A 13,497-nucleotide genomic window follows, 5' to 3' on the forward strand; every position below is an offset into this window, starting at 1 on the left:
GTAAATTGAACACCAATAAAAATTATTTTATTAAAAAATTTCAATGTTATATCAGCAAATATGCATATATAGTTAAGAAATTATATACTATAGTGATTCCACCTACATACAAAAGTACACTAAAGAAAAAAAAAAAAAAGAGTTGCCATTGTGCCCCAAGACAACTGGCTGTAAGAGTCACGTGAAGAAGACAATGTTCTAAAAAAAAAAAAAAAAAAAAAAGACAATGTTCTAAAGTAACCATTCTGAACCCAGTAACCATTATGCTCAGAGTGTTCTCCATGACAAAGAACTACTCTCCAGTGAACAAGACTTTCCAGAGCGTTATCTTACCTGGGGGAAGGGCACTTCCCTGTCTCTCCCTCCAGTTAATGATGACTGTGCCAGGAAGGGTAGATTAAAGAGCAGGAAGATGAGTTAGGAAACCATTGCCAATTTAACAAAGAGTACAACTTTGATATCTCAGACCAAGCTATTTTTATCTCCGGTGCTATTAACTGAACTGTGTTTCCCGCCTGCTACCCTCCCTCTATCATACGTGGAAGCCCGAATTCCCAGTGTGACAATAGTTGGAGATGAAGTCTTTAGGAGGTAATAAAGGTTAAATGAGCTCATGAGTGCAGGGGCCTAATCTGATATGACTAATGGCATTATAAAAGGAAGAAGAAATAGAAGAGAGAGATCTCCCCCTCATAGCTTGCCTGCATGCACACACCAGAGAAAGGCCATCTTAGGATATAGCAAGAAGGTGGCTATCTATGATCCAGGAAGAGTCCTCACCAGAGACCAGCCGCGGGGGCTCTGATATTGGATGTCCAACATCCAAAACATGGGAAAAAAAATCTGTTCTTAAAGCCACCCGGCCTGTGGTATTTTGTTATGGCCTGGACAGGCTAATATACCTGGCAATTATACTTTATGGTTGTCCACGGCCCTAGATTATTTGTAGAGAGGGAAGAGGATGCCAGTCGAAAATGGAAGAGCCTAAAAAAATGCAAGAAAGAATAGGCAACTGATGAAGCAAAGTTCTCCATCAAGGAAATTAAAAATTTTTTTAAATGTTTATTTATTTATGATAGTCACAGAGAGAGAAAGATAGAGAGGCAGAGACACAGGCAGAGGGAGAAGCAGGCTCCATGCACTGGGAGCCCGACGTGGGATTCGATCCCGGGTCTCCAGGATCGCGCCCTGGGCCAAAGGCAGGCACCAAACCCCTGCGCCACCCAGGGATCCCCATCAAGGAAATTAGATGAAAGCCAGGTACTTGCACCTAAACATTGACACAAGAACAAAATTCTGCATTAATTTCAGAAGATCCACGCATCACCTGGAGCGCCTTATGGACTCCTGTCTGTCCTGGGGAAACCTGTTGGATTGGGACCAAGAACTTTGGCGGGAGATGGGGGTGGCAGCTGGGGGGGGGGGGGCGCGTGTTGGTTAACAGGACACAAGAAGGCAGTTGGAGGAGGAGGAAGGCCAGCCTTTGGATCTGACATGTTAAGACTCAGTGTCTCCACGGAGTATGAGTGGGCAGAAGCAGAGGTTTTGGGGCATAGAAAAGATTGAAAAGCTTAAGATCCACTCAAATTAGGGGGGAAAATGAGGAAATAAGTAGTAATGTGAAAAAGAAATTCAGGTTTTTAGGGACAGCCAGCTGGAATGGGATTACATATAATAATACTATTATTATATGGCTGCTGTAGAACCCCTCAGCCTGATGTGTGATTTCACCAGCTCCGTGAAGCAGGTGTGAGCAACAGCAGCACTTGTGGCAGGAAAAAAAAAAAAAAAAAAGAATGTGGGATTTATTACAAATTGAGGATTGACAAAGAGAGTGCAGGGATAGAGTTGCTATAAAGTAGGGCAGATTTTAAATGAGGATCTAACTGTAAAATGTTGGATAAGGAAGGAGAAGGGGGGAAGGAGAGAGAAAGAGAGGCAGGAAGGGAGAGAGAGAGGGAGGGAGGGAGAGAGAGGGAGGGAGAGAGGAAGGAAGGAAGGAAGGAAGGAAGGAAGGAAGGAAGGAAGGAAGGAAGGAAGGAAGGAAAGGGAAGGGAGGGGAGGGGAGGAGGGAGGGAGGGGGGAGGGAGGGAGGGAGGAAGGAATTAGTGTTAGGGATGCTTGGCCTGCCCTAGGGCATTGAATTCCTTATTCTGAATGTATGGAATTTGATAGCCGTCAGTAGGGATTTAGAGAAAGGTCTCTTTTGTTTGTTCAAGGGTTGTAACTAAGCCCTGTAGGCAGGAAGTTGCCAGGGTGCTCTGGTGGCTCCCAGTGTCCTCAGCCCTTGTCTCTGGGGGAGGGGGCTCTGCGGTGTCCTGGCTCTAACAGGGGGCTGGAAACATAGGTTTCTTCTAAACTTTGGGGCTGGTGTGAAGCCACCTCCACCCACACAGAGCTTCTCTTCTCAGGTTTGCTGGGGTGGGGGGGGGGCGGGGGATTAGAGAAGTATGTTCTACTACCCACACTCCTTGGTGGATCTCAGAAGAGGTGATGTTTCCAAGTTTCCCACACAGGATGCTGTAGACATAAAGTACCAATGACCCTACCCTAACAGGTACCTGAAAGCCACTCAGGATTATTTATTACTGGTAAACCGAAAGGTCATCAAACAGATGTTGTATTCCATAACAAATATGTTTTTTTTCTCTGCCTGAAAAATTATGCAAGTAACACATATTCTTATAGAACTGTAAATGTGGATAAACAAAAGATGAAAAACACCCCAAATCCTACCACCCAGAGATAACCATGTCAAGCCTCTTGTTGTATATCAGACCTGACACTTTCATTTGCAGGTGCAGACATGTATGTTTTATGAAAATGGTGTCATATTGTATACAGTGTTTTGCATTCCTTCTCTAATTTATCAGTCTCTTGTGAACATTTCCAGTCAGTGTCCATCTATACAACATTCCTTTTTCTTTTCTTTTTTAAGATTTATTTATTCATGATAGACAGAGAGAGAGAGAGAGAGAGAGGCAGAGACACAGGAGGAGGGAGAAGCAGGCTCCATGCCGGGAGTACGATGTGGGACTTGATCCCGCGGCCCCAGGATTGAGCCCTGGGCCAAAGGCAGGTGCCAAACCTGCCCAGCCACCAAGGGATCCCCTACACAACATTCCTAATGGCTGCATGATATCCTGCCACTCTTCAATTATTGAATGTACTGCAATTGTTTCAGGTAGCCTTTGACACAATAATGCTACCTAGTGAGTGACCATAAAATGGCAGTGGCTTATAAGAATAAACATTTGTTTACTTTACAAGATTGCAGGAGTTCAGCTACTCTGGGCTCGGCTGGGCTGTTCTCTGCTGGGCTCACTTATACCTTTGCAGTCAGCTACCTGTTAGCTGAGCAATCCTCATTTTGACTTGTTCACATGTCTGCGACTGGGTGGCTACTGGCTTCTTTAGGATGCTCACAGTTGGGACAACCAGGGCAGTTCTGGTCTGTCCGGGTGAGTTATCCTTCAGGAGGCTAGCCCCAGCGTGTTCCTGTGGCTATTCCGAGACAGCAATGTGCAAGCCCTTTCGCAAGCCTCTGCTGGTGTCCTATTTGCTCACATCCTGTTGGCCAAAATGCAAGCCATGTGGCCAACCACACAGAGTAGAACAGCTTGGCACAATGATGGGCAAACGGTGTGGATCCAGGGAGGGGTAGAGGACTGGGGACTTTTTCTACAGTAAATTCTTGTACGAATATCTTGGCGTGTTATCTGATTGTTCTGTGGAACAAATCCCTACAAGTAGAATTGCTGGATATATCATTTTCTGAAGACTCTGAAGATAAACTCCCAAATTGTGCTCCAGAAAGGTAGACCACATTACATTCCCACTAATGGCAAGTAACAGAGCAGATTTCTCGATGACTATCAGGTATAGAAAAATATGCAAACTATGGACACTCCACGGATCTGTACTTAAGTTGTATGATGTGCCCCCAAAGGCTCATAGACATAAACCAGGAAAACTAAGGTCACCTTGGAAGTCTCAAGAGAGGCACCCCAGTGTGAGTGTGGTTCTCTGGAAATGCATGTCCTATTCTTTCCTGAAGAAGTATTGGAAAAACTTGAAATGAACAAACAAAAAGAAACGCCCACAAATAACAACAACAACAGAAGTATTGGAAAGATTCTAGATAATGTGGAGGGACAGAGAGGGTAAACATAGATCCTGGTTTTCATGGAACTGTCTTGGTTTACCCAATTGTCTTGGCTTAATTATTATTTTTTTTTCTTGGCTTAATTATTAAGTGAACCCCTTTCACTCTCAAAAGATTTCCATTTTGGATTACAGATCTTATAATGCCCAGGTAAATGTCACCTTAACTAAAATCACTCCCTTTGATTTCAAACTCTTTCATTCATGCAACTCATGATTCTTTGAGTTTTGTGTTTTGGGGTTTTGTTCTGTGTCAGACACTGTACTGATGATACAGTCTGAAATACTTCCGGAGAGAAGTATTGATGGGATAATCACAGAAATCCATGTGGAACTACAGCAGTGGTGAATGCTACAAGGGAGAAATCCATGGTTCTAAGAGGGTCTATCTAGTAGAGAGATCTGATCTTTTTGCAGGTGTCAAGGGTGAGTCCAAGGGGAAGTAATGCTTTAGCTGAGCTTGGAAGGATACTTTGGATTTACCCAGAGGGAAGCATTCCTGGGGCAGGTAAGAGCATGTATGAAGATTCTGACCAAAAGAAGCAGGTACAGACAAGGATGTGAAAGAAGATTCATGTAGCCGTGGTGGAGAAAACCAGGGGAACTTGGAGTGAGATCAAATTGGAGAGCTTACCCAGCATCCCCACATCTCTCTTCCTTCCCAGCACAATCTCCATTTTGTTCAGGAATTCAGATGTCCTGGAACACAGTGTTTTGTCTCAGGGGACACTGCCTTCATTCCCAGTTCAAGGGAGTGGTCCCTTTCCCAGTAATTTAATTCAGCTTGTGCCCTGATTCTTGCAAATGAGAAGAGAAGGCAAGTTTCCTGTGGACTTCCAACTTTCCTTGTTCCTAAGTGTGAGTCAAAAGAAAAGATAGTCTTTAATTGTTCCTGTGAGTTTTGTCAAATCTGGATGTGAGGGGTGGGGGTCGGGGGGGGGCAGCTGCAGCCATCTTCACCTCCTAAAGATGAAGCTGGCAGCAAGGGTGGTGGAGTAGCCATGTGAAAAGAACCTTCTCCCTTGATAAAGGTGGAGTTGTTGAATCAACCTGCTCCAAGGCTACGCTACCTCAGGACTTCCTGTGATACGGGACATATACCTTCTGAAATTCCTTATTGTTCAATCAAGATTAAGCCGAGTTCTCGTACTCATGGTCAAAATGTCATGATAAGAAAGAAGAGGGTAGGGGCACCTGGGTGGCTCAGTGGTTGAGCATCTGCCTTTGGCTCCGGGCATGATCCCAGGGTCCTGGGATCAAGTCTCGCATCAGGCTCCCCTCAGGGAGCCTGCTTCTCCCACTGCCTATGTCTCTGCCTCTCTGTGTCTCTCGCTAATAAATAAATAAAATCTTCAAAAAAAATTTAAAAAAGAAAGAAGACCATGTCTCTTATTTATGTTGGAGGCTATGTTAAGGACTGAGTTTTTTTCTGCCTTATCCTAAGATCTATTGAAAGTCATTAGAGATTTTAAGCAGAGAGCATGACCCATATTTTCATTTTGCAAAGGGTCTCTTCTGCTACTGCATGGAGAAATTCTAAAGGGACAAGAGTGGGTGCAAGGAGACCAGATAGCAGGCCTTTCCCTTGGATGGAGAATCTTCTTGGGCCCCACAATCAGGGTGGTAAGTTGCAGAATGAACATCATTTAACCAACATCACTACAATTCAGTTTTGATGTTGCTGTTTTTAACAGTATCTCAAAGAGCCAATGAAAGATGCCAATGCAGAATGACCTCCATTCAAGGGCCAGTATTTTTGATGAACTCTGTACTGTCTTGCATTGCCCTGGGTCTCACCCTCTTCAAGGGTTAGCCCTAAAGTTGACATGTTTGAGATGGTAATCTGGATAGAAGGTGGTGATAATGGAGATAGAGGTGGGGAAGAGTAGCTGAAATATGTTAGATATGTTAGATATGTTGAAAATAACATATTTGGTGAAAGAATGAATAGAGCCAATAAAGGAGAGAGAGGGAGATATTGAGGATGACCCTCAGGTTTCTGTGCAAAAAGAGGAAATGATGGTACCATTGGATGATATAGAAAATTATGGAAGAAGCCCCAGTTGGAGGAAGAGGTCCATGGAGAGTTCATTTTGGACATGCTAAGTTGAATGTACTTTTGGATATTCAAGGGGAGGTTGCAAGAAAGTGAGGGTATGGTACTCAGAGGATAGATGGGAATGGAGTTACTAATATTTAATCATGAATGTTTTAGGAATTAATCAAAACTATGGACAATGAAATGGCTTTGGGAGAGGAGACCTAAAAAAGAAGAAGCTTAGGGTCAGGCCTGCAGGACAAGGGAAGAGGAAGATGAGGCATGCAAAGACCATGGATAGACTTTTATCAGAGGCAGAAAGAGAATAAAAATGTGGTGTGTTATGGAACAAGGGAATAAAGTATTTCAAAAAATAAATAGTCCACAGAGGCTCTGATAATTGTTTAAAAAGTCAAAGAAATAAAACAGCTAGTCTCTGAAGATGACCCCCCAATGAATGGTGCCTCCTGAAATTAATACCTCTATGGAGCATCCTTCACATTGGATGAGGGTTGCCCCTGTTCAACCACTAAACTGCACAGAGGAACACTATGGGACTTTTGAGTTTAGGTCATGTGAATCCTTTTAATGTCCTCCTTGGTCTCTTGAAATGCTTGCTCAAAGGGAGGCCAGCCATCATGTAAGAAGTCCTTTTATCTTTAGACATTCACGTTGTGATGAAGTCCAAACTAATTGTAAGAATGCCTCATGGAAGGAGAGAGGGAGAGAGAGAGAGACCAAGAAGAGAGAGAGAGGCCTGGCCAGACGCAGGTTAATCTAGCTATTCCAGCCTGGGTATCAGATGTGAGGAAAGAAGCCATCTTGAATGTCAAGATGATTCCAGCCCTTTGAGAAACCCCAGGTGAGAACTGTGCAACTGATCCCAGTCAATCCACAGGACCATGAGAGATAAAAATAAATTCTTGTTTTAAGCTCCTAAATTTTCTACTGGAACAAAATAGGAATTGAAAAAAAAATGTCTGTTTGATTTGGTGATATAGAAGTCATTACTGTTTCTAGGAACAATATGGGCAGAAGCCAGATCTGAGTGGGTTAAAGAGCGAGTAGGAGCTAAAAAAAATAATAAAAATAAATAAATAAAAAGAAAGAAAGAAAAAGAAGAAAGAAAAGAAAGAAAGAAAGAAGAAAGAAAGAAAGAAAGAAAATGAAAGAAAGAAAGAAAGAAAGAAAGAAAGAAAGAAAGAAAGAAAGAAAGAAAGAAAGAAAGAGAGAGAGAAGACAGCCTTTTTTGGAAATGTTTGGCTGTGGATGGGGAGATAGAAAGGTTAATAGTTGGAAGAGGATGTGATATGAGGGAGAGTTTTCTAAAAGTGATCTCTACTATGTCATGTTTAAAAAATATGACCTATGAAGTATTCTTACTAAGACTGAACCTAAATCTAATGAAATCTCTTGGTGTAATTACCAGTTTACCAGAAGTGTGAAGAATAGAGACACAAGGTATCAACATTGTAAGGATATGATCACCCAAATCAAGAATTTGGGATAATCTGCATAACAAATGGCCCAAGAAATCAATCTTTCAAAAAAAATAAATAAAGGCAAGGAGACTATTACAGGATAAAAACAACTGGAAACATAACAAAGATACAATGTGGGACTCTTGACTGAATCCTGATTTTGAACAATCCAACTTATAAAGACATCTTGAGACAGTTGGGAAAATGGACTATGGATTGAGTATTAGAGGATATTAAGGAATCACTGTCCATTATTTGGTTATAATAATGGATGGATGTTATATTTTTTGAAATCTGTTCTTTTCATCTGGAGTTGCACCTTGTGGTCACTTGATACATGGGATTGGCTTTTGAATACATCCATGAACTGATGACAATTACTGAGGTTTGGTGATGGGTATGTGGTGGCTCCTTATACTAATTTCTCTGCTTTTGAATATATTTGAAAACTTCTATAATCACAAGTATTAAAAACTATGTTAAATAATTCTTCATTCTATTAAGGATTTATGGACAATATTCAAGTGTGGTGTCTGAGTATAGAATATGTCCTTATCAACGCAATTACTCTCCAAGTGGAATATTGGAGGACTCCCATAGTAATTTTTACTCTAGTGATGCTCTACAATGAGAAAAGAAAGCCAAAAGGAAAGGTTCAGTTAAAAGAATGTGCCTAAAAACACAGGAGAGAAGAGGCATAATAAAGTGTAAGGTTCTGAGAAGGAGGGCAAGGTGGGGTCCAGAGTCAAGGTGAAGGATGGGACCAGTAGAGACAGGTGTGTGTGTGTGTGTGTGTGTGTGTGTGTGTGTGTGTGTGTGTGTCTAGAGGAGGAGAGAATTCTCATTTGGTAGCCTCTAAATCCTTAGAGAATTAGGGACTGAGGTCCGATGCTACAAGGTTGTGGGATTAGTAATTAGGAAATTATAACTCGAAGAGAGTAGAAGAGACTTGACAACATTATTGAGGTGGGTGAGGGGTGAGTTTCCGGGGGAAACAAAGTAGAATTGCAGAGCAGGGAACAATTGCAAGGATACTTAGAATAAAATGATGGCCCAAATACCCTAAATTGGATAAGAACAACAATGGGAGGAAAATGCGATATACTAGAAGAAAAGAGAAGCCTTGCTAGTCTGACTACACACAAATGAGTTGAAGAACGAACCTACCTTCAGAGATCTGGGCTCAAGAAGCACGGGCTAGGGACTGTGCATTAATGCAAGTGTAGATAGTTCTTGGACCCTAGTTTGAGCAACGCTGCCCTAGTGGCTGGAAAGGAAGTGAAGACAACTTGGAGCAGAGGATGTGCCATGTTGCAATGGGGAAGCATGGTGGACTGACAAGAGACCTTGGGTCTGCTGGTTGTTTCAGGTAGCTCTGTAGCTTTCTTGACCTGAGGGATTGCAATTTGTCCAGTGGGATACTCTTCCCAGAGTCCTGGGAGGGGCTCAGACACAAAGATGGGCGGCCTGCAAAGTAACCCTGTTCATTCTTGGACTAGAGAACTACTGGAGGGCCCTGTTGTTTGTTGTTTGTTTTTGCAACTTTTGATTCTAGAAATACAAATGGGCTTTCAGAATCAACCAGCCAACACTGTCGAAGTTGGCACATTTGGGCTAATTGTCTTCCTTTTCATTTAGACTTATTTCCCACTGAGTGTGAGGTAGCACTTTCAAGTAAATCTTTGGTAATTCCCAGGCATAAAGCAATTGCCTTCATTTCCCAGCGGGACATACTAAAGTGGGTTCATTTGTGGAAAGAACGGGAATAGCAGTTTCTACAGCTTAAGGCCAGTAAGAAAACTGCTTCCCACTCCCCCGCCCCCCCAACAGTCATAATCCACTCATGCTTTAAAAAAGGATTTCAAAAATCAAAAGGACTCTGAAAGTCTGGAATGCTAGGAGGATGTATTAAGGCACATTTGCTTAGCCAATTTATCTATAATCTAGATAAACTTACCTCTTGTTTCTCTCCTTTCGCAACTTCCTTAACCGCAGACCCCATGAGCCGCCTGGATGTCAAAGAATTAAGCCTGTCTTGAATGAACAGAAGTAACAGGAGTACAGAGAGAATTGCTTTCTCTTTTCCTGGTCTCCTCTATGATCCTCTGATTTGAATTTGGAGAATAAAGGGGAGGCGAGGTGGGTGCTCCAGGGAGGGGAGCACAGCCTGAATTAAGCCTGACAGCCAGTAGGTCATGGGGCCACTGTCTGGACAGCCTGACTGAGGCCAAACAGAAACCAGGCTGCTTGGTGTGGGGGAGCTGGATGAGAGAGGCTGAGCGGAGGGGCTCTGAGTGGTGCCTGGGGAAATCCTGAGCCATTTAAATGAGCCATTTAAATCTGACAGACAAATTGGTGTTTTAAGAAGATTTACCAGGCAGTGATGTGCAGGATGAGGTACGGTAGGTGGGGGCAGTGGAGGGGGGTGGGGTGGGGACCAGGGGTGGGAGGAGAATGAAGCTAGGAGAATAAGATTCTGCTTGGAGTTAGCAAACACTTATGGAGCACCTACTGTGTACCTTATCTTGTGCCAGCACCACGGTCAAGCATGCGCTCTCTCGGTGGACAGAACCAGCATCTGCCCTTTTGTCCAAGCCAGAACCCTAGCATCATCCCTTCCTCTCCTCTCCCCAGCAATCTATCAAGCTGTCCTGTCAATTCCACGTTTCCTTCATCCCCCTTCATCCCTTATCCTACTTCCGCAGCTGAGCGCCTCCCCTGGCCCGCGGGTCTCCCTGTCTCCAGCCTCCCCTCTAACTCATCCACCTGGCAGCTGTGGTGGGGTGGGGGTGGCCTTCCTAAAAGGCCACCTCCCCCAACAGAAACCCTTCAGTGGGCTCCCCATTGAGGAGGTTAAGTCGGGGTCTGCAGCAGAACCACGAGGCCTTTGATGGCTGGGTCCTGCTTAGCGCTCCTTCCTTCCCAGGGCCTCTGCTCCCCACCTTGAATCTTAGGATGTGACACGCAAAGATGCTCCCAGTACCTCTCGTCTCCTGTGGGGTGATAATATCCTCCATTCTATTTTTTAAGAGTTCATTTATTTATTGATTCATAGAGACACAGAGAGAGAGGCAGAGACACAGGCAGAGGGAGAAGCAGGCTCCCTGGGGGGAACCCGATGCGGAACTCGATCCCAGGACCCCAGGATCATGACGTGAGCTGAAGGCAGATGCTCAACCGCTGAGCCACCCAGGCGCCCTAATATCTTCCATTCCATCCCTCCTCTCTGGCTTATTCTTCAAGAATTCTTTAGAGATCCTTTCCTTCCAGAAGCTCTTTCTGGCCCACAGGCGCCTCCTGAGTTCTTTCGAAGAACTGTCTCTGGCCATCCTCGGGCTTGTCACAGCGTGCTGTCCCTGCTGTCATCGGCCTTCCCTTCTCTGCGTGTGAGCTTCCAGAAGGGAGGGGCTGCATCCTCCTCCTCACCCAGCACCATCCTGACCCGTAAAAGGTGTTTAGTAAATGCTCATCAGATGGAAATAGATGAACTTGTAAGAACCTGGGTGGCGAGAGGCAGAGGGGGTTGGTCCCATTTTACAGATTAAGAAACTGAGGCTCAGAGAGTGATTTAATAATTTGTCCAGGGCTTCTCAGCTCAGCCTAGAATTTATCCACTTCTGGGTTGCCAAGTTCTTATCCAGGGCTTTTTCCTCTTCCTCGCAGTCATGGGATGGAGATCGTCAAAGAAAGGCATCCTCTATAGTGCCTTCAATTCTGGCCGGTCATTCGGAAAGCTTTGGTGGGGGGGGTGTCGCTGGGGGAATGAGTATGACAACAGATGAAGAGGCTTTGATATATTAGCAAGGGATTTCATAAGCTGAAGTATGATTAGCTTTGGAGATTGCAAAAGGCTAGGAGTCCAAATGAACAATTTTCCAACATAATTTGAACATTTATTTCACTGAAGTTATTATTCACGACATAAATCCTCCCTGTTTCTGAGAGCCGAAGGATATGGTTGCATGTGTTCATTGCTGTTTTTATTTTATTTTATTTTTTTCTGTTCCTCACTCCACTAAATGCTCTTTGCCTACAGTTTTTTTTTTTTTTTTTTTGATTGCCTGGAAGAACCGGGTTGCAGAATGATAGATATTGTTCATTTAACTCTAGCATTTACTTTTCCCCTAAACTAGAGCTCTGTTCATGATTGATCAGACTTCTCCCCCATTTAGCACCCATGTAAAACATTGCTAAAGATTGGGTCTGCAGCTCGGATAACATTTTTGCAGCAATCTGTTCAAGCCGCAGCAGGCACGCCGAGGGCCATGGAAGCTCTTAATGAAACGTCGGTGGATATTAGGAGTTTATGGCCTGGAAAACAGTACAAATCAAAGCGCAATGCTTACTGTTTATCTGTTTAGAACATTTTTATTTTCTAAACCTAGCAATGTTCATCTTTTTCTTCCAGCATTTCGGTTTCGTTCTTTACATATTGATTTTCCCGTTCACTGGCATGCTCCAATGGAGTTGGAGCACTCAGGTGGGCCGTCTGTACGAGTGCCAGCCGGGGGGCCAGCATCCTCTGTCCTAGACTCCTCACCTCAAGGACTGGGAGAGAGCTGGGCTCACTGATTGGGAAAAAAAAAAGAAAGAAAGAAAAAAATCGCTACACCTGTCTCCTCTATGTGGTCTTTCCTTGAGCCAGCAGGGTTGACCTTTTATTATTATTATTATTATTATTATTATTATTATTATTATTATTTTAGGGTTGACCTTTTATATTAATATGTACATGCCAATCTCACAGCAAAAGTAGCATTCTCTTCTTAGATTTTATAAGAAAATGTAATAGACAGGGTCCCAGCAGAAACAAAATCCATCACGACGGTTTGCCCAGGGGTCGGTAATTTTTTTCTGTGAAGGACCAGATATAAATATTTTGGTTTTGGGGAGTCACGTCGTCCCTGTCGCAGCCGGCCACACAGAGCACCTAAGTGACAGGTGACCAGTGTGGCTGAGTTCCATTCAGGAAGCCTATCTTTATGAAAAGTGGCTGGGACGGGACCAAAATTTGCTAACCCTTGGTTTAAATGAAGAGACTTTAAGGCTCCATGTACAATATATGGACAGGATCAAAGGAACAAACCACGGGCACTGGGGGGGCCCAGGGAGCACAGCAGCAGAGGAAGAAGCAGCACGGCTGGTGCCCAGTGAGAGAGGGGCCCTGGAGGCAGTGGAAGAAATACCCCCACCTCTTTTTCTTTCCTCCCTCCCTCCTCAGATCACCTGCTGGTGCCTCTCGTTGTCTGATCCAATCAGGCCCCAGCTGGCCAGGGGCCTGGGAATGAAATCCCTACAGGGCAGCATGTCAGAGGGGAGAGCAGATCAGGAAGGAGGCAGACAGAGGCAAGAGAATGAGCAGCCTGGGAGATAGCCCTTTGGGGATTACTCAGAACACACTCCTTTTGGGAGTGAAAGTAAGTTTGGCCCCATCCCTTGACCCTGACCATATTCTAGAGAACTAAGGCTCCCCCACAACCCAGCTCCAGATTCTGGGCATGTGATCTAACTGAGGCTAATGAGGCCCAGGCGCAGAACCTTTGTTTGTTTGAATTGTTGGAAAAGATAAGCTCTCTTTTTTTTTTCTGGTGGATCCAAGGTTAGGACTTTGGCAGCCAGCTGACCATGTGGTGAGGCCATCACAGGGGAGAGCCCGTGCCCAGTAATCACGGGGGAAAGCAGAGTGTCAGGGGGATGGGGAGAAAGCCAAGTCCTGTTACTGTCACTGAGCCCCTGGATCGAGCTATTCCTGACGCAAACACTCTGTTCTTAGTTGGGCAAGCCAATTCACTCCCCTCTCACTGAGACCACTGT

At 44.2% G+C, this 13,497-nt stretch overlaps 1 long non-coding RNA gene across 1 annotated transcript; it reads left to right on the plus strand.

The window, feature by feature from the left end:
* The first annotated feature begins 8 nt into the window (after positions 1-8).
* On the plus strand, positions 9-7,092 carry LOC112663423 (uncharacterized). The gene is made up of 3 exons (XR_003139216.2): positions 9-591; positions 5,672-5,787; positions 6,380-7,092. It is a non-coding gene; the product is annotated as an uncharacterized LOC112663423 (long non-coding RNA).
* Positions 7,093-13,497: the final 6,405 nt, after the last annotated feature.

The sequence above is a fragment of the Canis lupus genome, chromosome 18 (genome assembly GCF_003254725.2).
Source record: "Canis lupus dingo isolate Sandy chromosome 18, ASM325472v2, whole genome shotgun sequence".
Classification (NCBI taxonomy): Eukaryota; Metazoa; Chordata; class Mammalia; order Carnivora; family Canidae; genus Canis; species Canis lupus.